Here is a 21,961-nt window from a genome sequence, read left to right as displayed (position 1 = left end):
AACACTTTTCTTTAGGCTACTCCCTATACCTAGCACTGTTTAGGTATTAAAAAAAAAAAAAAAAAAAAAGGGATAAAGAAGTTGGACACAGCCCCAGACCTAGGGGAGCACAATCCGTTAGGGAGACAAGACACTAACATTTTTTTTAAGCTAATAAAAGATGTGTCAGATGTTAATTGAAAAATGGGAGTTCAGAGAAAAGAATATTTCTGGCATCATAGCAATTAGGGAAAGTTTCTAGAAGAGAGTTAAACCCCAAGAGTATGCACAGATAAAGAGAAAGAGGGAGGAAGAAAAGCATTTTATAATAATTGGAAAAATTTTAATTTATGTGGCTGGGTAGGTTTTTACTTTGCTTTTTTCCTCCTACTCGAGCAGAGAGACCATTTTGGTCTCATTGCTTCCAGGCTTTATGGCTTTTGTGGAGAGTGGTTTGGGTGGATGCAGGGGAGCTGCTCTGGTGAAGGGGCCATGGCTGTGCAGGTGTTCCAGCAACTTACAGGGAAATAGCAAGGCCCTGGCCGCATGGAAGCCTGCCTGTCTTGGCATCCTTGGAAAGATTGGCGTGCCTCAATGCGGGGCATAAAGCAACACATTTTTTAAACCCCATCCCAGGACAATGACTAAGACCAAGAGCAAGTTATTACCTGTGTATAGAGATGACAAAGATCAACTGGGCACCAACCACCACCTTCAGAGTGCGTCACTACACAAGCCCCACAAATTTCACCCACCTCCACGCTGAGGGGACCCCAAAAGAGATGCAATTACCCTGCTCCACCAGCTCAGGGGAATGAGGCCTGAAGTAGATATTAAGTTGAATTATGGGTGATTTTTTAAAAACCTACACATCTGAGTTTTGGGGCTGAGATTTGTGTTCATAACACATATCAGCAGCTCAATAGTTAGAATCATTTTCTGATAATAAGATTTCTTTCTTAGGTACATTGGAGGAGGTCAGTTTGGAGAACCACAGTGTAGACACTTACTCTCTCTCCTTTGTGTTTCAGATAAACTCAGAGCAGGAAGACAGCAAGGAACAGCAGTGAAAAGCATGGTGCTTAATCCAACCCCTTACTCACCGCTGAGACCCGGAAATGTGTTCATCAGCTACAAAACAGGAGAGATGATAACTCATTATGTTTGTGTGATGATAAACAGAGAAAATATATTGAAGAGCTTATATGAGTGGCAGACGTGGGGCATGCTTCCCTGTGGCTGGCCAGCCTGTCGTCTTCTCCATCATGTGTCCAGAGAAAAGCTTTGCAAATCAACCTCTCGATGAATGATGATGGCACCAGTGAAATCAGGGAGGCAGGAAATCATGTTAGTTTGGTTTATAATGCAAGAAGTTACAGAATACAGAGTGCTCAAAACTAAGAACGTGCTTCTTGGGACTCAGCCAGGATTCAAACTATAAAGGAAAATCGGGTGAGCAGGTGGGATAGTCAAGTGACTATCTGCAGGAATAAATTTGTGAGATGATACCTTCTTGTCCAGGAACATTGAGCCGTGCTCATGCTGGGTGGATTGTGATGTGGAAACCCTGGGAGATGTCACGCCTGACATCAGCTTTCTCCCAGGTGACAGTTGCACCCTGTAAAGGCTTCTCCAGTGACAGAGCTCAATGAGTATAGAAGGGAAAAGTATGAGTATGACCCATGAGCACAGGGTGGACAGCCTCTGTGGTGGGCAGGCATTAGCAAGGGAGAGACCTTCTGTATTATGCAGGTATGTGCAAGAACCAAAGAAAATAACTGTCATGAGAATTCTGACCTCATTAATACCCGCAGACTAGAGACACCAGGAATCTAAGCTTCCAAAAGCATAACGGAACATAAGGGTTGTGTTCTCTTGCCCTTGGGGCACAGCTTTTCACCACATTTTGTACTAATTTAACCATGGTGCAGATCGAAGAGCCCCAGTGATTTCCCAATAAAATGCTCCAGTTGCATAAACTTGCTTGACCTTCAGTAGATGCTCATTCCCTATGGTCCACATCTACTGCAGGCTCACATTCTAGACAGGGAGAATCCTCTGCGTGGCTGAAGCAAGAGGTCCCACATGATTTGCTTTTCGCCTGGCATGGAGGCACTGTTTGCCCTGGTGACCAAGGGCACATAGCCCTGTCTTTCCTCTGGAGGCCATTGGATTCATACTCTGCTCTGAGATAACTTTGTATTAATCAAGACCTCCTAACATGTCTCTGTTTTTTTTGTTTTTTTTTCTTTTGAGATGGAGTCTCGCTCTGTCGCCCAGGCTGGAGTGCAGTGGCACAATCTCGGCTCACTGCAAGCTCCGCCTCCCGGATTCACCCCATTCTCCTGCCTCAGCCTCCCGAGTAGCTGGGACTACAGGCGCCCGCCACCATGTCCGGCTGATTTTTTGTATTTTTAGTGGAGAAGGGGTTTCACCATGTTAGCCAGGATGGTCTCGATTTCCTGACCTCGTGATCCGCCCGCCTCGGCCTCCCAAAGTGCTGGGATTACAGGCGTGAGCCACTGCGCCCGGCCACATGTCTCTTTTTTGAAAATGACAAGCATGCTGTGATGAGGTTCTCAAGGTCTGGTCACAGCTTTCTCTCAACAACGCACCGGGATGTGGCGGTGCTCAGCACTGCCTTCTTCTGTCCTGGCTTGGGTGCTGTGTTGAGGCAGGCACAGCAGCAAGTGAGCACACCTCTTGCAGACCTGTAGCCTTCACCCTTTTCTTATTCTGTCTGTCCCATTCCCTTCTCTTTTCTTTCCCCTCATCTCCATTCTTTTCTTTCTTTCGTTCCTGTCACTGTTTTCTTCTTTGCTTTTGTTCTGTTTCCAGCTTTCAAAACACATTTATAAAGAGAGCATCCTCTGAGCCAAAAGTAACAAAACTGTTTCACATTCTTTATCTGGTAGCAGGCTGCCGTCTAAAGGGCATTGTAAACACTTCACAGACTTTCCCTCACTAAGGGGACTGCCTGATTCTTACAGAATGTCATTAGCTCTAATGCATGCTGGTTTCCCTGCTAGAAAATAGCAACTAACATAAATTATAAAATATTAAAATTAATACCAATAAACTGTCTTGTATTTGCAACATGAATGAATTGGGCTATCATCTCATAATTTTCAAGGACACAAAAAGCAAAAATAACATACCTGATTAAATGATGTTTTCCAATAATTTCTTAATTTAAAAGTCACGGCCGGGCACGGTGGCTCACGCTTGTAATCCCAGCACTTTGGGAGGCCGAGGCGGGCGGATCACGAGGTCAGGAGATCGAGACCACGGTGAAACCCCGTCTCTACTAAAAATACAAAAAATTTGCCGGGCATGGTGGCGGGCGCCTGTAGTCCCAGCTACTCGGAGAGGCTGAGGCAGGAGAATAGCCTGAACCCGGGAGGCGGAGCTTGCAGTGAGCCGAGATTGCGCCACTGCACTCCAGCCTGGGCTACAGAGCGAGACTCCGTCTCAAAAAAAAAAGGTCACGTAGGCAGGCAGAAAGACTACGTTTCCAGCCTCCGTTGCAGTTACGTTGAGACCATGTGACTGAGTTCCGGCTGATGGAAAATAGGTGAAAATTACATACTTCTGGGTGTGGGTTTTTTCGTTTGTTTGTTTGTTTTGGGGGGGGGGTTGGGGGTTTGCTTGTTTGTTTGTTTTTGACAGAGTCTTACTCTGTTGCCCAGACTGGAGGCTGGAGTGCAGTGGCATGATCTCGGCTCACTATAACCTCCACCTCCCGGGTTCAAGCAATTCTCCTGCCTCAGCATCCCAAGTAGCTGAGACTGCAGGCACACACCACCACGCCTAGCTAATTTTTGTATTCTTAGTAGCGATGGGGTTTCGCCATGTTGACCAGCTGCTCTCGAACTCCTGACCTCAGGTGATCTGCCTGCCTCCGCTTCCTAAAGTGCTGGGATTATAGGCATGAGCCACTACTCCCAGCCCAAGGGTGGTCTTTAAAACATCTCTCACAGGCTTTTTTCACTCCATGCTACAAGATCTAGGAGGATTGCCCAATCCATAGTGCATTGTGTGCCAAACAATATATAATTTTAAATTGTGTTAATATCCTGAGATTTCAGGGTTTGTTGTTTGCAAAACAGTATAACTTATCCTGACTCATACAATGGAAAATTATAATTTAAGCATCTACTAAAGCTAATAAAAGTCTCAGAATAAAACAAAGAAATAAATCTTCATAATCTTGGATTTGGCACTTGATTCTTAGATATGACACCAAAAAGCAACAGCAGCAAAAGAAAAAAAACAGATAAATTAGACTTCATCACAATTAAAAACTTTTGTGCATCAACGCTTATTATCAGGAAAGTGAAAAGATAAACTACAGACTGGGAGAAAATATGTTCAAATCAGATAATAAGATTTTAATGTCTAGATTTCATTTACATTTGTTTTGTTTTTTCTCACTATTTTCTGATTGAAGAAATTGGACCTTTGAGGACCAGCTGGGACTTGGGAATATAGAAAGAAGTCCTTCAACTCAACAACAAAAAGACAAACAACCCAAAGAATTGTTGAAGGATTTGAATAGTCAGCACTCCAAAGAAGATATATAAATGGCCAGTAAGCACCTGAAGAGATGCTCAACATCACTAATCATTAGGAAAATGAAAATCAAAACTACAATGAGATATCACTTCATACAGGTTAGGATGACTAAGGAAAAAAATCACAAGTGTTGTCAAGAATGTGGAGAAATCAGAATGCTAGGATATTGTGGGTGGGAATGTGAGATGGTGCAGCACTATGGAAAACAATTTGGTGGTTATTCAAAAAGCTAAACGGAATTACCGTATGACTCAGCAATTCTACATCTAGGTATACACCCAAAAAATCTGAAAACAAGGACTCAAAGAGATACTTCTATGCCAGTGTTCGTTGCAGCACTATTCACAACAGCCGAAAGGGGCAAACAACCCAGGTGCCCATCAACAGATGAGTGGATAAATGAAGTGTTGTTTATGCCTACAGTGGGATATTTATTACTCAGCCATAAAAAGGAATGAAGCTCTGACACATGCAACAACGTGGATGAGGCTTGAAAACATTATGCTAAGTGAAATCAGCCAGACACAAAAGAACAAATACTGTGTATTCCACTTATATGAAATGTCCAGAATAGGACAATTCCTGAAAACAAAAAGTTAAGTTGAAGATTGCTAGGGGCTGGGGGAGGAGAAATAGAAAATTATTACCTAATGAGTAGAGTTTCTGTTTGGGATTATGAAACAACCATAAATAAATAGTGGTGATGGTGTACAAGATTATGAAAGTAATTAATGGCACTAATTGTATACTTAAAATGGCTTAAATGGTAAATTGTATACAATATTACATATAGAGAGAGAAAGAGAGAGAGATTACTGCTCTTAAAAATGAGGGGAAAGTCTATCACTTAAATTTAAATTTGAAGTAGCGGTTTGGATTCATGATGTATTTAATCTTTATATTTTATTTTTCTGTTTCCTAGCTCTGTCTACTGAAAACGCCAAATAACAAAATCAACACAACAGCAATAAGCAGCCTAGCCTAGTACCTAAGTTGTCTCTAAGTACCATTTCCCCAGGAAAAAAAAACTAAGAACTCTTAAAGAAGGGTGCATTTCAAGATCTGAGCAGGAAATATATAGGACAATCCTGGAATATCTTGTTATAGAAAGAGAAAAGCCTCTTATGAGGTCCACTAGAACCATGCCAAATGAGTTCAGGAGGCACCTTGTTAATCTCCCATTTACCAAGGATGGGACCATTTGAACATCAATAAAAATAACTGCAACAATTTGAAGTACAGAAAATACGTTTACTCCCACGAGTCCATAATAATACTTTTTAAAAAAATTTCTTTGCCACACTTAAAGGATGCTAAGAAGCCAACTCATTATTTTGAAAACTAGAAAATAAAAAAGAATCAAACATTTTAATCCTGCTTTTCCTATACAAATAAGACGTCAAAATGACAAAAAGTTTGTGATGAAACTTTCTCTTTATAGAATTATTCCAGCTTTAAAAGTGAAGATGAAAATGAAGAAGAGGAGAAGGAGAACATGGAGGAAGAGAAGAAGAAGGAGAAGAAGGGGAAGAGGGAGGGGGAGAAGGAGAAGGGGAAGAGGAAGAAGAAGACGAAGACGAAGAAGAAGAGGAGGAGGAGAGGAGGAGGAGGAAGAGGAAGAAGAAGATGAAGAAGAAGTATTGATAGGACAGACACAAACAAACGGCTGAATGGTGGCACCATTTCCTGAGGTGGGGCACACTAAGGCGAGAAGCAGGGCAGAGGGAAGGCATGAGTTCTGTTAAGGATTACATTCATCTGCTCCGGTTGTCATAACAAAGGACCACAGATGGGCTGTGGGGGGAGTTGCTGAAACAGCAGAAATCTACTGTCTCACAGTCTTGAAGGCTGGATGTCCAAGATCAAGTTATTGGCAGGGTTGGTTTCTCTAAAGCCTCTCTCCTTGGCTTGCAGATCGCTGTCTTTTCCCTGTATCCTCACATGGTCATCCCTCTGTGTGTGTTTGTGTCCTCATCTCCTCTGCCTATAACACATCAGTCAGGTTGGATTAGAGTCGACTGGAAGGATCTCATTTTACCTTAATCACTTCTTTAAAGACCCTATCTCCAAATACATCACATTCTGAATTACTAAGGGTTAGGACTTCAAAATGTGAATTTTTTGGGGGGGGGTGGATGCAATTCAGCCCACAACAAGGACATGCTTCCTTTAAGATCCAAGTTAAAATGTTTATCAGGCCATTGTACCATGAAGCCTAGAGCATAGAAGAGAGCACTGTGCTGCAAATGGACAGAGAGCCTGAGAGGGAAACTGATTGAGAGGTGCAGGTGGCTGTAGGAAACCCCAACCGAGGACAAGCTGGGTTTCGGGTGGTGAGTCAGAACACCAAGATCATGATGCCTGCTCAATGCCATTCTCCAGCAACAGGAAGAAGGGCTCCTCGGAGAAATGTCTAGTCCCAGGTCTAGGGCAGGGAACACATAAGATGAGCCTGGAGGGTCACACAGCCCCGGAAATTAAGGAATTGTTAGAAGAGGATGGAGACACAGCAAGAGGACCCAGGAGCCAGCTGAAAAAGGCATCCACTGGTCAAATTGGGACTAATTTGAGCTAAATAGTGATAATGAGGGATTATAACCTATATCATAGACAAGGAATCCATGCACCCACACAGATATGAGCAAATAAATACGGGAGAAGGGCCAGCTCTTCCTCGCAGTGGAATGCCAACTCATATATGCAAAAGGAATGACAGAATTAGAAAACCACTTGGCACCCACAACTGTAATGACTGTTTTAGGCAAAAATCATCAAAAGATGCTAAAATCAATTGGCAAAAGTGTGATAAGAAGCAGGATATTTGCGTAGTCTCAAAGTATCACCTCCCAAGATTCTCATTAATGACAAAGGGGAAAATAGGAACTTGGCAGTGAAGAAACCTGTGACACTGTGTTCACCAAGTAACTGTCGCTACCATCACCAGCGATGGGACAAATTGCTACCACGTTCCTCCTGATCTGACACGACACCACTTCTGTTGTATCTCTGCCAAAAATGCATGAACTGTATGACCACACACACATCACAAACACACACTGCACACGTGCACGTGCACACACGCACACACACGTTCTGCAGAAACATCAGGCAAACCCATTTAGAGGGATATTCAACAAAATAATGAACACCACTCTTCACAAATGTCAAGGCCATGGAAGATTAAAAAAAGACTAAAGGACTATTCCAGATTAGAGGATACCAAGGAGACAGGACAATGAAAAGCAATGTGGGATGCTGGATCAGAAAAATAACATTAGTGGGACACCTAGAAAAATGGGAATAAGGTCTGTAGATTAGACAATAGAATTGTATCGATGTTAATTTCCTGTTTTGATAGTTGCACTATAGTTATAAAAGAGAATACCCTTGGATTTTGGATACGCACAGTTAAGTGCTCCAATAAGAGAACCACATGTCTGCAATTTATTCTCAAGTACTTCAAAAAAAACTATAAACTATACACATACACAAGTGTGCACGCACACACATGCATACACAGTGCTAGAGGTGAGAATCAAATACTCGGTAACATTGCACTATTTTTTGCAATTTCTTGTAAGTCCAAAATTATTTCAAAATGAGAAATTGTTAAAAGGAAAGAAACAACAACAGTAATAACAAAACAGAGTGGGATGTGTAGAAGTACCCAGTGAGCTCCTGTGTTGCTCTGGTTCTCAGCCTGGAACAGCTTATCGTGTGCATGCAGCTGTAATGAAACAATTAATTCAAACAAAATTCTTCTTGTCATTAAAGGCAGGCATCTGGTGGACCTTCTTCTTGGATTGTGATTCAAAAACCCAAACCATTCCTCACTGGTCTGAAAAGTGAGTCAATTGCCAAAGCCTCCTGAGCCTGGATGTGGGAGGGTTCTGCTTCTAGAGAGGTGATTTCCTTTCCTTTCAAAGCAGCTGGCTAATGACCACATGCCCCTCTAAGCATGAAGAGAGGGGAGCAACTGGCCAACTAGGAACCATAACACAGTTTTCCATCTCCTCATATCCTTGGTCCCATTCGATCAATCCAAGTAGTTTCCAGCCCTGTGAACATGGCCAGGACAGCCCAGAAACCAAGTTCACTTTTTTGGGCAAAGAGCTGAAAAGAGTTTCCAAAGGTGAATTGCCAGGTCACCTTCCTCCTCCTCTCTCCTCCAGCTGCTTAGAGGAGTAGAAGTTAAAAGCTGGTTAAATAACTAATAAAAAAAATAATTTGGAGAATCACAGAGGTTCTCTCACAAGAGGACTTCACATCGCATGGTCCAACTCTGATTTTCTAGATGAAGAAGCTGGAAGCCCATTTAAGCAAAAGAGTTTGTTCAAAGTTATGCTGGTCAGGACAGGCCAAGACAAGAGATCGTACCAGGGGCCATAAGGCACACAGAGGACACCTGACCCAGATTGGCGGCCATTGGAGAAAAGCCTCTGGAGAAAGCAAACAGTGAGACAGAATCCCAAGGAATTCAACAGAGAGAGCAGACACATTTTCCAAGGAGACGGATTCACAGCCCAGAGCTGGGAAAGCAAGGCAGGGTGTGGGACACAAGCAGCAACCCCCCGCATGTGGCCTGTGGGAAGATGAACTTGCAAGGAGCCACAGAGCCCACAGCCCAGGAAGGAGTTGGGGTTCGATCCGGAGGGCATGGGGAGCCTTAGAGGAGTTCAAGCCAGAACTTTCATTCTCACATTCTGCTTTGCCTTCCAGGCAGGGTATGGCATTGTTGCTCCTCCTTCCCTCTACCTGGGGCTTAGAGTTCTTGATAAGAGCTCTAGACCAAGACGGAGGTCTGCAGAAGAGAGACTGGGATGAGCTCTGAACCCTGAACTGGTCAGTCTCTCTCACTCCTGGAGTCTTCTGTCCCCATCTGGCGTGCCCTTCCAATGGCTGGGCCTCGAGTGGCCACTCCTGTGGTGTCAGCTTCCAAATGCTGGTTATTTATCACATACATCACACACACCCTCCATACATTGCACACATACACACACCTGATAACCAAGATGAGTGACTAAGGCAAAGGTCTCAATCACCAAGGTTTATTAAGCCAGCTTTAGGGTGCATCTGGAAAAAAAATGAACCACAGACACACCTGTGGCTGTTTTTCCAAAGATGTTTTCAGGAGACTTCGTATTTATACATTTCCTTAAATTGAGGGATGGCAGACAGAAAGAGGGGCAGGTAGATAGTAAAGCAAATGGTTACATTCCTGTTACACTTTAGTTAGTGCCCAGTTAATCTACATTTCACATAAGAGAAGGTGAATGTTTGAAGGAAAAAAAGGATGTAAAGGATGAGTTAATTATGCAGCCATCTCTGGGTAGGAGGGAGGAGTCTTTATTCTGCACCTGGGAAGATAAGCTTGTAATTGACACTGTCAGTATGGAATGAACAGACTTTAGTTTTAGGAGCCAGACTTAGATTGTACACCTAAATTTACAATTGGCATGTCCTTGTTTATGGGAGGCCAGCAAAAAATTTACTCTTGAATGATCTGTGGGGCAGCCCATGGTAGATCCCTGAGGCCTCCTACCTGTCCATGGGGACCTGGCTGGTGCACAATGCTACAGCTATTCATTTGGAAGCTGGTGTTGCATGGCTCAACTTCCCGGCTCAAGTATGGGAGTCCTGGTATTTTTTATTTTCCTTTACATACCATACACACTAGGCACACTATACACACACCACACATACATCACACACACACACACACACAAACACACATATGTTCTCAGTCACACACTTGCTCTTTCTCTTCCTCTTTCTTACTATGTCTCTTCCCCTCTCCCTACTAGTTTCCTGAGAGCTTCCTCTTCATTACTAAAGGGGGGCGCTTACAGAGGGGTAGACTGAGATTGCTTCTGTTCCCCTGTCTGGCCCCTCTTTCCTGACCAACTGCTGCTCTCTGAGCCCAGCACCTTTTTTTTTTTTTTTTTTTTTTTTTTGCATCTTCACAATTTTCTTTTTTTTTTATTTTATTTTATTTTATTTTATTATACTTTAGGGTTTTAGGGTACATGTGCACAATGTGCAGGTTTGTTACATATGTATCCCTGTGCCATGTTGATTTCCTGCACCCATTAACTCGTCATTTAGCATTAGGTGTATCTCCTAATGCTGTCCCTCCCCCCTCCCCGCACCCCACAACAGTCCCCGGAGTGTGATGTTCCCCTTCCTGTGTCCATGAGTTCTCATTGTTCAATTCCCACCTATGAGTGAGAACATGCTGAGTGCCTAGTGCTGCCATGCTGCTAGCCAAGAGCTGGGGTGGGCAAGGTTCTCTCCTTCTCCTGGCTGAGAATGAATATGCCCAACATCCCAAACCTGCCCTCACCCTGTGCCCTTTACTGACACATAGGGACTCAAAGCCACTTTGTCTCTGGGCACCTTACTCCTACCTGCAGGGAGATTTTCATAAGCTGATGACCGTGGAGCAATACTGGAGTCACTCCCAGCCCAAATCACCATGCAGAGATGCAAGCCAGCTCCTTCTCTCACACAAGGGAAATTTCAACTAATTGAGATACTCAAAATTGATACCCTGGGCTTATCAAAACTGCAATGCAATACTAAATTTTGTTTAAAAGTCATACATACAGATATGCATGCATGTATATACTGTGTACATAGAGAGGGTTTGAAAAAGTTATTGGAAGAACATACACTAAAACATATGTTTGAGAAGCAGTAGGTTTACAAGTGATTTTTTAATGCCCTGTTTTATTCAATTTTGGTACAATAAATATGCAACAGTTTTAGAATCAGAAAAGACATGATATAAAAATTGCCCATCAGACTAGAACAAGTAGAAGAAAGAATTTTAGGGCTTGAAGACAAGGCTTTAGGATTAACCTAACCAGAAAAGACAAAGAAAAAAAGAATCAAAATAAATAAAGTCATCAAGAAATATAGAATTTTGTGAAACAGCCAACTCTAAGAATAATTGGTGTTCCTGAGGGAGAAAAGAAGTCTAAAAGTTTGGAAAACTTATTTGAGGGACTAATTGATGAAAACTTCCCTGGCCTTAGATACTTCCTTGGTCTTAGAGATCTAGATATCCAGATACACGAAGCTCAAAAAACTCCTGGGAAATGCATTGCAAAAAGATCATCGCCAAGGCACATAGTCATCGGGTTATCTAAAGTCAGCATGAAGGACAGAATTTTAAGAGCTGGGAGACAAAAGCATCAGGTAACCTATAAAGGAAAACCTATCAGTCTAACAGCAGATTTCTCAGCAGAAGCCTTACAAGCCAGAAGAAGTTCTGGATGGGGTAATCAGGCAGGAGAAGGAAATAAAGGTCATTCAATTAGGAAAGAGGAAGTCAAATTGTCCCTGTTTGCAGATGACATGATTGTATATCTAGAAAACCCCATTGTCTCAGCCCAAAATCTCCTTAAGCTGATTAGCAACTTCAGCAAAGTCTCAGGATACAAAATTAATGTACAAAAATCACAAGCATTCTTGTACACCAATAACAGACAGAGAGCCAAATCATGAGTGAACTCCCATTCACAATTGCTTCAAAGAGAATAAAATACCTAGGAATCCAACTTACAAGGGATGTGAAGGACCTCTTCAAGGAGAACTACAAACCACTGTTCAATGAAATAAAAGAGGATACAAACAAATGGAAGAACATTCCATGCTCATGGGTTGGAAGAATCAATATCGTGAAAATGGCCATACTGCCCAAGGTAATTTATAGATTCAATGCCATCCCCATCAAGCTACCAATGACTTTCTTCACAGAATTGGAAAAAACTACTTTAAAGTTCATATGGAACCAAAAAAGAGCCCGCATCGCCAAGTCAATCCTAAGCCAAAAGAACAAAGCTGGAGGCATCACGCTACCTGACTTTAAACTATACTACAAGGCTACAGTAACCAAAACAGCATGGTACTGGTACCACAACAGAGACATAGATCAATGGAACAGAACAGAGCCCTCAGAAATGATGCCGCATAGCTACAACTATCTGATCTTTGACAAACCTGACAAAAACAAGAAATGGGGAAAGGATTCCCTATTTAATAAATGGTGCTGGGAAAACTGGCTAGCCATATGTAGAAAGCTGCAACTGGATCCCTTCCTTACACCTTATACAAAAATTAATTCAAGATGGATTAAAGACTTATATGTTAGACCTAAAACCATTAAAATCCTACAAGAAAACCTAGGCAATACCATTCAGGACATAGGCGTGGGCAAGGACTTCATGTCTAAAACACCAAAAGCAATGGCAACAAAAGCCAAAATCGACAAATGGGATCTCATTAAACTAAAGAGCTTCTGCACAGCAAAAGAAACTATCATCAGAATGAACAGGCAACCTACAGAATGGGAGAAAATTTTTGCAACCTACTCATCTGACAAAGGGCTAATATCCAGAATCTACAATGAACTCAAACAAATTTACAAGAAAAAAAAAACAACCCCATCAAAAAGTGGGCAGAGGACATGAACAGACACTTCTCAAAAGAAGACATTTATGCAGCCAGAAAACACATGAAGAAATGCTCATCATCACTGGCCATCAGAGAAATGCAAATCAAAACCACAGTGAGATACCATCTCACACCAGTTAGAATGGCCATCATTAAAAAAGCAGGAAACAACAGGTGCTGGAGAGGATGTGGAGAAATAGGATCACTTTTACACTGTTGGTGGGACTGTAAACTAGTTCAACCATTGTGGAAGTCAGTGTGGCGATTCCTCAGGGATCTCGAACTAGAAATACCATTTGACCCAGCCATCCCATTACTGGGTATATACCCAAAGGACTATAAATCATGCTGCTATAAAGACACATGCACACGTATGTTTACTGCGGCACTATTCACAATAGCAAAGAGTTGGAACCAACCCAAATGTCCAACAACAATAGACTGGATTAAGAAAATGTGGCACATATACACCATGGAATACTATGCAGCCATAAAAAATGATGAGTTCGTGTCCTTTGTAGGGACATGGATGAAACTGGAAAACATCATTCTCAGTAAACTATCGCAGGGACAAAAAACCAAACACCGCATGTTCTCACTCATAGGTGGGAATTGAACAATGAGAACTCATGCACACAGGAAGGGGAACATCACACTCCGGGGACTGTTGGGGGGTGGGGGGAGGGGGGAGGGACAGCATTAGTAGATACACCTGATGCTAAATGACGAGTTAATGGGTGCAGGAAATCAACATAGCACATGGATACATATGTAACAAACCTGCACATTGTGCACATGTACCCTAAAACCCTAAAGTATAATAAAAAAAAAATAGCTACCACAACTTTTCAAGACATAAACAATACAATAAGATATAAATAGAAACAACAAAAAAGTTAAAAAGTGGGGTAAGCAAGTTAAAATGTAGTTTTCATTAGTTTTCTCTTTGTTTGCTTGTTTGTTTACGCACTCAGTGTTAAGTTGTCATCAGTTTAAAATAATGGGTTATAAGATGTAATTTTCAAGCCTCATGGTAGCCTCGAATCAAAAACATACAACAGATACACAAAAAATAAAAAGCAAGAAATTAAAACATAACCACCAGAGAAAATCACCTTCACTAAAAGGAAGACAGGAAGGAAGGAAGGAAAGAAGGAAGAGAAGACCACAAAACAACCAGAAACAAATAACAAAATGGCAGGAGTAAGTCCTTACTTATCAATTACAACATTGAATGTAAATGAACTAAATTCTCCAATCAAAAGACATAAGAGTGGCTGAATGGCTTTAAAAAACCAGAGGATACACTTCTCAGCCTGTCAGATAGCCACCCTGCAGGATGTAATCCTTTATAAGAAATAAGGTCTCCTTTCTAAATGTAAAAAAAAAAAAAAATTAGCTGGGCGTGGTCAGTGGCACCAGCTACTCAGGAGGCTGAGGCAGGAGAATTACTTGAACCCAGGAGGCGGAGGTTGCCGTGAGCCGAGATTATGCCACTGCACTCCAGCCTGGGTGACACAGCGAGACTCTGTCTCAAAAAAAAAAAAAAAAAAAAAAAGCTAATCTACCATGATCAAGTAGGCTTCATCCCCAGGATGAGAGGTTGGTTCAACATACTCAAATCAACAAATGTGATTCATCACATAAACAGAACTAAAGACAAAAACCACATGATTATCTCAATAGATGCAGAAGAAAAGGCTTTTGACAAAATTCAACACCCTTTCATGTTAAAAACACTCAATGAACTAAGTATTGAAGGAAGATACCTCAAAATAGTAAGAGCCGTCGATTACAAACCCACAGCCAACATTATATTGAATGGGCAAAAGCTGGAAGCATTTCCCTTGCCCGATTGCTCTGGCTAGGATTGCCAAAACTATAAAAACCCTGGAAGACAACCTAGGCAATACCATCCTGGACACAGGAAAATTGACAAATGGTATCTAATTAAACTTAAGCACTCCTGAACAGCAAAAGAAATTATCAACAGAGTAAATAGACAACCTACAGAATGGGAGAAAATATTTGCAAACTAAGCATCTGACAAAGTCTAATATCTAGCATCTATAAGGAACTTAAACAAATTTACAAGAGAAAAACAACCCCATTAAAAAGTGGAAAAAGGATATGAACAGACACTTCTCAAAAGAAGACATACGTGCAGCCAACAAGCATATTTAGAAAAGCTCAACATCACTGGTCATTAGAGAAATGCAAATCAAAACCACAATGATATACCATCTCACACCAGTCTGAATGGCTACTATTAAAAAGTCAAAAAATAACGCAGAGCTGGTGAGGTTGCAGAGAAAGGAACACTTGTACACTGTCAGTGAAAGTGTAAATTAGTTCAACCATTGTAGAAGGCATTATGGCAGTTCCTCAAAGAGCTAAAAGCAGAACTACAATCTGACCCAGCAATCCTATTACTGAGTATATACCCAGAGGAATATAAATCCTTCTACCATAAAGACACATGTACACAAATGTTCATTGCAGCACTATTCACAATAGTAAAGAGATGGAATCAACCTAAATGTCTATCAATGACAGATTGGATAAAGAAAATATGGTACATATACACCATGGAATACTATGCAGCCATAAAAAATAATGAGACTATGTCTTTTGTGGGAACATGGATGGAGCTGGAGGCTATTATCTTTAGCAAACTAACACAGAAACAGAAAACTAAATACTGTATGTTCTCACTTACAAGTGGGAGCTAAATGATAAGAACTTATGTACATAAAGAAGGAAATAACAGACACTGGGGTATACTTGAAGAGGGAGCATGAGAGGAGGGAAAGGACCAGAAATATAATATTGGGTACTTGGCTTAATACCTGGATGAGGAAATAATATGTACAAAAACCCCTGTGATACATGTTTACCTATGTAACAAACCTTCACATGTACTCCCAAACCTAAAATAAAAGTTTAAAAAATAATAATAAATTGTAAAATAGTCATAAAATAAAACACCAAAAGAAGAGCATAACTTAACTACTGCTATTTGCAACAGCTTGAATGAATGTCATGAACATATTAAGTAAAAATACTCGACAGTAAATAAAAAAGAAAAAGTGCTTGACACCACTAATCATCTGGGAAATGATTATTTAAACCACCTTACTCCTGCGATAATTGCCATAAGTAAAAAGTCAAAAGTGTGGTGAAAAGGGAACACTTTTACACTACTGCTGGAAATGTGAATTAATACAACCAATCTGGAAAACAGTATGGAGATTACTTAAAGACCTAAAAGTAGAGCCACCATTCGATCCAGCAATCCCACTACCGGGTATCTACCCAAAGGAAAAGAAGTCATTATATGAAAAAGACACTTGCACACGCATGGTTATAGCAACAAAATTTGCAATTGCAAAGATATGGAACCAACCTAAGTGCCCATCGACAAACAAGTAGATGAAGAAAATGTGGTATATACATAGCATGGAATACTTCTCAGCCATACAAAGGAATGAAATAATGTCTTTTGCAGCAACTTAGATGGAGCTGGAGGCCATTATTCTAAGTGAAGTAACTCAGGAATGGAAAACCAAACACCAAATTTCCTGCTTATAAGTGGGAGCTAAGCTATGAGAACCCAAAGACACAAGAATGATATAATGGACTTTGAGGACTCAGCGGGGAAGGCTGGAAGGGGGTAAGGGATAAAAGACTATATACTGGGTACAGTGTACACTGCTCAGGTGACAGCTGCCCTAAAATCTCAGAAATCACCACCAAATAACTTATCCTTGTAACCAAGAACCACCTGTACCCCAAAAACTATTGAAATAAAATTGTTTTTAATGGCTCATCATTTTAATTTAATTTAAAAGAAAATCATGTTGCATTTTTAAAGTTTATTTTCAGGAAAACATTGACCATGACTTTATCTTCATTCCACGAAGGTTCAATGAGAGGGTAATGATTATAAAAATAGCGGCTATGTCCAAATAATATTTGGATGACTGGTATCACGAGCTGGTACTTTTCCAAAATATTTCTGAAAACTGGGCTAAGGCCCAAGGCTTGAAGAAAACAAAAAAATGTTGATCTTTTAGGGACTTTGATTCCAAATAATGGCTTTGATTTATAATAAGGATATTGCAAAAATTTATATTATCTTGAACAGCAGTTAGCTTCTCAATGAATATGTTCATATTTTCTAGGAGAAAAGAGTTTTGCCTTATAATCAATTTTAAAACAATTACTTCTTGAAAGAAACCTGCAAAAATATTTTGAGTCACATGAAAACCTCAATAATAAACAGGCAAATGGTACAATAATGTGGTTTACATTCTCCTGGTAAACATGCTAAGGATGGGCCAAGGGAATTGAAAATGTGTAAATATTCACAATGAGCTCACTCCTCCCACCCAGGAATTCTTGGACCACTGTCTACAACTTCAGGAAATGCATGGAAACTGATTCCTGAGGCTGATGAAACTGCTTCTAAGGTCAACCTCTTCCGAGTCCATACACATAACTCCAGAGCATGCTCCTTAACAGCAAATGAGCTCTGGGGTCTGCAGACAGATGCTTGCACCAGTGACATTCTCTATTTCTTCTTTCTTCCTGTCCCTGTTCTTTCTCTAGCCCTCTGTCTTTCCAATTCTTTTGTCTCTTACTATTAGTATCTACACAGACAAAATATTGCTGTGATTTTCTTGCAATGATAGGGACAAACACCTGAATTAGTCAAATAATGGAGCCATTAGCATATTGCTTGGACTTATATTATCCAGATCATTGCCTCCGGAATTCACTTGCAGACAGCCGTAGGCTTTACAGCTCAGAGGTTTACAATCACAACTTCCAAGTTGTAGTTTTTTCCCCAGTGCTTCACCAAAATTAGAGAACAATGCATTTTTCTCCAGTAAAGTGGTTCTCAAAGTATGGTCCAGGGACTCTGGGGGTCTCCAAGATCCTTTCAAGGGATTCATGAAGTCAAAACTATTTTCATGATAACACTAAGACATTATTTATCTCAACTTCTTATGAGTCTAGAATGGAATTTTCCAGAGGCTACATGATGAGTGACGTCATGACAGATTGAGTACAGAGCCAGCTATGAGAATCCAGCTGCCTTCTATTAAGGTAGGCATTAAAAATATCTTAAAAATGTAAAACAATGCCATTCTTCTCCCTAAATAGCCTTTATTTTGGAAAATGTAGTTATTTTTATGAAAATATTTTATTTATTAACATGTAATGGTTTGTTATTCTTATTTTTAAATAAATTAATGTTAATTTTTAGACTTATTTGTTTTAATTTCTAAAAGGATAAATATCAATAGCTATGATCCACATAAATAAAAGCCATTTGGGATCCTCAATTATTTTTAAGAATGTCAAAGAGGCATGACACCAGAAAAATTGATTACTGCTTTTCTAGTATAATTTAAAACAAACAATTTTATTAAATGGGCTTATTTTATTTTGGCCTTGTGTGATAGAATCTCTTTGGGGCTAGATGTGGCAGCTTTGTGAGGTGTCCACTTGGCCAGGCTGAACCACATTCCCACAGTTGCCTTTCTCATGTGTTTCTGGCCAGAGGGAGCCAAAGAAAGGCTCTAGTGCAGTATTTGAAGCAGAGATATGAAGCAGCTACCATCTTGTAACTCACCTTATAATATCTGCTTCCAAGGAATAGCCACTTTAAGTCATTCACATGCCGTTGGCATTCACTGCTCATCTGCAGTTGCACCTCCTTGGCGCGAGGCACAGCGAGGCCTCCTGCTGCTCCACCTTCCCCCCAATCCTCCTTCAGGTTCTCTCACTGCTGGGCCAGCTATTTGTGATGAAAGACCCGGCTTCTCCAGGACATGCAGACCATCAAGGGCAGAGAGAACACAAGAAAGGGTCTGAGTTTCTATCTGTTCTCCCGGGCTCCAGCTGATGTATTTCAGCTCCTTCTTTCTCTCCCCACTTCATATTCATCTTATTTTCCAGGTACCCTTTCTGTGGGTACCTTCAAGCTCCAGCACCAAATATGAAGGTGACTGCCATCATCAGCTCCCACCCCTACATGAGGTCAAATCCCTGGATGGCATATAACACACTAGAGCAATTAAGAGGATCTAACTAAAGATGTGGAAAGAAAAATGTGTGTACAGAGACAGGAAGTCATGGACACAGTTATATTGAAAGATACAATGACCTCCTCCTCCTTATTGTGATATTATCACGCCTTCCCACACTTGGGCTTCTGAGGTTGTTACGCTGAAAGTCTGCCCTAACTACAAGGTCACAACGTAGAACTGCATCCACAAAGGGGCAGATTGATTGTGGGATGGTTTCATGGGCATATATTTATCTCCAAATTCATCAGATTGTACACATTAGTTAAATATAGTTTTTTGTGTTACAATTATACCTCAATAAAGTGAGAGCGTTCTTCAAAAGAGAGGGGAAGAAGGCTGGGCTCATTTGAAACAATGGTTCAAGCTGTCACACCTGGAAGCACATTTGTTATCAGGCCAAGGAAGTTGGAGAAAAGACCTTCGTGGCATCATTCTGGCCATCTGTGTAAGACAAACAGCCAGCCTCCTAGCTGGGGATAAATGGCAAGTGTGCCTGCATGCATTCTGCTTCCCTGTCATTCTTCCCTTTAATTTCACTTTGTTTTTCAAGTATTTGTTGAATTCCATGCCCTCCATGTGACCAGCACTTGGTAGGATTCCATGGGCAAATACATATATTTTTGTACTTGGAGAATTCGTTAGTTACCTATTGCTGCATAACAAATTACCTCCAAAACTTAGCAACTGAAAGCAACAATTATCTATTAACTCACAAAATTCCTGACAGTCAAAAATCTTGGAGTGGTTTTATCTGGGTCTTTCTGACTCAGGCTGTCTTATGAGGTTTCAGTCAAGTTGTTGGCCAGGACTGCAGTTATCTGAAGGCTTGACTAGGGCTGGAAGATCTGCTTCCAAGAAATAGCCACTTCAAGTCATTCACATGCCATTGGCAAGAGGCCTCAGTTTCTCATTATGTCGACTCCTCCATAGGTGACATGGTTGGCGTGTGCATGCCCTCCAAATCTCATGTTGAAATGTGATCCCCGATATTGGAGGTGGACCTGGTGAAAGGTGTTTGGGTCATGGAGGTGTATCCCTCATGAATGGCTTAGTGCTGTCCTTGCAGTAATGAGTAAGTTCTCACTCTGATTCCACATAAGATGTGGTCACTTCGAAGAGCCAGGCAGCTCTCTCCTCCTTTTCTCTTGCTCCTTCTCTCAACATGTGACACGCTGCTCCCTCTTCACATTCCACCATCATTAGAAGCTTGCTGAGGCCCTCGCCAGAAGCAGATGCCAGCACCATGCTTCCTGTACATCCTGCAGAATCATAAGCCAAAATAAACCTCTTTTCTTTATAAATTACCCATCTTCTGGTATTTCTTTATAGCAACACAAGTGGACTAACACAGAAAATTGTTACCGAGGAGTGGGATGTTGCTATAAAGATACTTGAAGATGTGGATGCAGCTTTGAAGCTGGGTAACAGACAGACATTGGAAGAGTTTGGAGGGCTCAGAAGAAGACAGGAAGACAAGGCAAAGTTTGGAACTTCTTAGAGACTGGTTAACTGGTTGTGACGAAGGTACTGATAGAAATATAGACAGTGTTTTTCCAACAAGAAACTATAAGAACAAATAAAATTTAAAAATAAAAAAGAAATATAGATAGTGAAGGCCAAGCTGATAAGGTCCCAGACAAAAATGAAGAAGTTACTGGGAGCTAGAGCAAAGGTCACACTTATTATACCCTAGCAAAGAGCTTTGCTTCATTGTGTTCATGTCCTACAGTTTTATGAAAGGTTGAACTTAAGAGTGATGACTTAGCATATCTGGCAGAAGAACTTTCTAAGCAGCAAAGCATTCAAGATGTGCCCTAGCTTCTTCTAACAATCTAAGATCAGATATGGAAGCAGGGGAAAAACTGAAGTTGGAACTTGTCATTACAAGGGAAGCATAGTGTAAAAATTTGGAAAATCTGCAGCCTGGCTATGTGGTGGAGAAGAAAAGAGCATTTTCAGGGGAAGAATCCAAGCAGGCTAAGGAACAACCACTTTTTAGAGAGACTAACGTGGCTGAAAGGGAACCAAGTGCTAATAGTCAAGACAAGAGAAAAAAGTGCTTGAAGCCATTTCAGAATCTCTGAGGCAGACCCTCCCATCACAGACCTAGAGGCCCAGGAGGAAAGAATAGTTTCTGGGGCCAGGCCCAGGGCTCCATTGCCCTGCTCCCAGAATCCTGGTAGTTCCATCTCCAGCCTCAGTGAAAAGGACCACAGATACAGTTCAGGCCACAACTCCAAATGGCACAAGCCATAAACCTTGGTGGTTTCCACATGGTGTTAAGCCTGCAGATGTGCAGAATGCAGAAGTGAAGGAGGCTTGGAAGCTTCCTCCTAGATTTCAGAGGATGTATTGGAAAGCCTGAGTGCCCAGGCAGATGCCTGCAACAGGGGGGGATCCCCCACAGAGAGACTCTACTGAAGAAGTGCTGAAAGGCTATATGGGGTTGGAGCCCCCACACAGTCTCCACCACCAGGACACTGCTTAGTGGAGCCGTGGGAAAGCAGCCACTGCCCTCCAGACCAGAAAACGGTAGAGCCATCAGCAGCTTACACCCAGAGCCTAGAAAAGCTCCAGGCATTCAACTCCAACCCATGAGAGCAGCCAGAGGGATTACACCCTGCACAATCACAGGGACAGAACTACTAGGGCCTTGGGAACCCACACCTTGCATCACTGTGCCCAGCATGTTGGACATGGTGTCAAGGAAGATTATGTTGGAGCTTTAAGGTTTAATGTCTCTCCTGTTGGGTTTCAGACTTGTATGGGTCATGTTGCCCCTTTCCTTTGGCCAATTTTTTTCCATTTGAAATGGAAATCTTTACCCAATACCTGTTCCATCATTGTATCTT

At 41.4% G+C, this 21,961-nt stretch overlaps 1 long non-coding RNA gene across 1 annotated transcript; it reads left to right on the top strand.

Annotated features, from left to right (window-relative positions):
* Positions 1–1,352: 1,352 nt before the first annotated feature.
* LOC131384457 (uncharacterized) lies at positions 1,353–5,773 on the top strand. Its single transcript, XR_009215327.1, has 3 exons — positions 1,353–1,431; positions 4,430–4,652; positions 5,477–5,773. It is a non-coding gene; the product is annotated as an uncharacterized LOC131384457 (long non-coding RNA).
* The last annotated feature ends 16,188 nt before the right edge of the window (positions 5,774–21,961 follow it).

This window comes from Hylobates moloch, unplaced genomic scaffold (assembly GCF_009828535.3).
Source record: "Hylobates moloch isolate HMO894 unplaced genomic scaffold, HMol_V3 SCAFFOLD_10, whole genome shotgun sequence".
NCBI classification, from domain to species: Eukaryota; Metazoa; Chordata; class Mammalia; order Primates; family Hylobatidae; genus Hylobates; species Hylobates moloch.
This window is presented reverse-complemented; position numbering and strand designations above follow the sequence as displayed.